The sequence below is a fragment of the Jaculus jaculus genome, chromosome 4 (genome assembly GCF_020740685.1).
Source record: "Jaculus jaculus isolate mJacJac1 chromosome 4, mJacJac1.mat.Y.cur, whole genome shotgun sequence".
Taxonomy (NCBI): Eukaryota; Metazoa; Chordata; class Mammalia; order Rodentia; family Dipodidae; genus Jaculus; species Jaculus jaculus.
In genome coordinates this window covers 64,864,601-64,866,642 of record NC_059105.1, presented here as the reverse complement: position 1 = coordinate 64,866,642, position 2,042 = coordinate 64,864,601, and the positions used below count along the sequence as shown (strand labels likewise).

General features: G+C 44.1%; 1 non-coding gene across 1 annotated transcript; it reads right to left on the bottom strand.

Annotated features, from left to right (window-relative positions):
* Window positions 1–1,661: 1,661 nt before the first annotated feature.
* LOC123460486 lies at window positions 1,662–1,768 on the bottom strand. Its single transcript, XR_006637038.1, has one exon. It is a non-coding gene; the product is annotated as a U6 spliceosomal RNA (small nuclear RNA).
* Between the last annotated feature and the right edge of the window lie 274 nt (window positions 1,769–2,042).

Below are 2,042 nucleotides of genomic sequence, written 5' to 3'. Positions count from 1 at the left end.
CTGCAACCTTTGAGACTGGGCTAGCTGACCTGCGCTGGGGCAACAGGAAGAACATAGACTCTTTTGGAGGGGCCTGAGTGTTCAGGTAGTGTCCTGTTCTTCAAAGTCTGCTTTATTTCCCCCTGGATTAACAAATTGGCACCCTACCTGGTATTGTAGAGTATAAGAAATGCAGGAAAGAGGGTCATTGAGTTTGCAACACGATCTTGTGTTTTGGAAATGGCCATGGGCAGTGTGAAGCAGGTTTGCTAGATGCCTGCATAGAGACCCCATGGGGCCATGAGGAGGAACCCTGGCTTGCAGTGGAAACCCAGTGGAGATACCATGCCAAGGAGCGCTGCCAGCCCCTATGAAGTTTTCCAGGACTGTGAGTAGCCCAGCTGGAGGGGCGGAATTGGAATGCCAGAGACTTGTTGCTGGTTAGAATTATCGAACTTGAGGATTTGTAACTGGCTAGAGTTGCTGCACTTGAAGCTGCAGAGTTTGATGTTTGCCCTGGTTGTTTTAAATCTGGTATTGGTTGAATATTTCTTTGCTATCCCCAATGCCATCTTTTGCAGTGTGAAGGTTTATTCTGTGCTATTACTGGGCTTGGGAGGATTTTTTTTTTTTTTTTCAAGATAGGGTCTCACTCTGGTCCAGGCTGACCTGGAATTCACTATGGAGTCTCAGGGTGGCCTCAAACTCTTGGCAATCCTCCTACCTCTGCCTCCTGAGTACTGGGATTAAAGGTGTGCACCACCATACCCGGCTTGGGAGGATTTTTTGTATTATGGCTCAGTTAAAAGATCTTGGACTATGGGGATGTATGAACATCATTGGAATTGATAAAAAAAAAAAAAAAACAACTATGGGGGACTTTTAAAGTTGGACTGAATGCATTGTATTTTATATCATGTATGGATATCAGTTTATAGAGGCCAGGGGCAGAATGTGGTGATTTGATTCAGGTGTCCCCCATAAACTTAAGTATTCTGAATGCTAGTCTCCCCAGATGATGGCAATTGGGAATTAGCATCTCCTGGAGGCAGTGTATTGTTGTGGCTTATGGGTATAATAGCCAGCTTTCCCTTGCCAGTGTTTGGCACACTCTCCTATTGCTGTTGTCCACCTGATGTTGGTGAGGGAGTGATGTCCACCCTCTCTGCTAAGGCCATCATTTCCCCTGCCATCATGGAGCTTCCCCCTCAAGCCTATAAGCCAAAATAAGCCTCTTTTTTTCCCCCACAGGTTGCTCTTGGTTGGGTGATTTCTTTTCCTTTTTTTTTTTTTTTTTTTTTTTTGAGGTAGGGTCTCACTCTATTGCAGGCTGACCTGGAATTCACTATGTAGTCTCAAGGTGGCCTTGAACTCCTGGTGATCCTCCTACCTCTGCCTCTCAGAGTGCTGGGATTAAAGGTGTGCGCCACCATGCCCAGCCCTGGCTGGATGATTTCTACCAGCAATGCAAACTTGACTGCAACAGCTACCAAAGCCTGCTGTCCAGAGTTCAATTCCCCAGTGCCCACATCAAGCCAGATGCACAAAGTGGCACGTGTGTCTGGAATTCACTTGCAATGGCAAGAGGCTCTGGGGTGTCCATGCTTGCTTGTTCACTGTCTCTCTCTCTCTCTTTCTCTCTCCTCTCTATGCTTGCATATAAATAAAAATTTTTAAAAAGAAAAAACATGAAATCGTTCATAGATTTTTTTCATGTCATCCTTGTGCTGAGATCACACTAATCTCTGCATCATTTCCATTCTAGTATATATGCTGCTGGAGTGAGCATATTATTTTTCTACTATTAATAATTCTCAGGGCTCGAGAGATGGCTTAATGGTTAAGATACTTGCCTACAAAGCCAAAGGACCCAGGATCAATTCCCCAGTACCCATGTAAGCCAAACGCACATGGTGGCACATGTGTCTGGAGTTTGTTTGCAATGGCTAGAGGCCTGGCTCACACATTCTCTATTTGCCTCTTTCTCTTTCAAAATAAATAAATATTCTTTAAAAATTAAAAATATATAAATAGATACATATATTATTGCCTGTTACATCTCA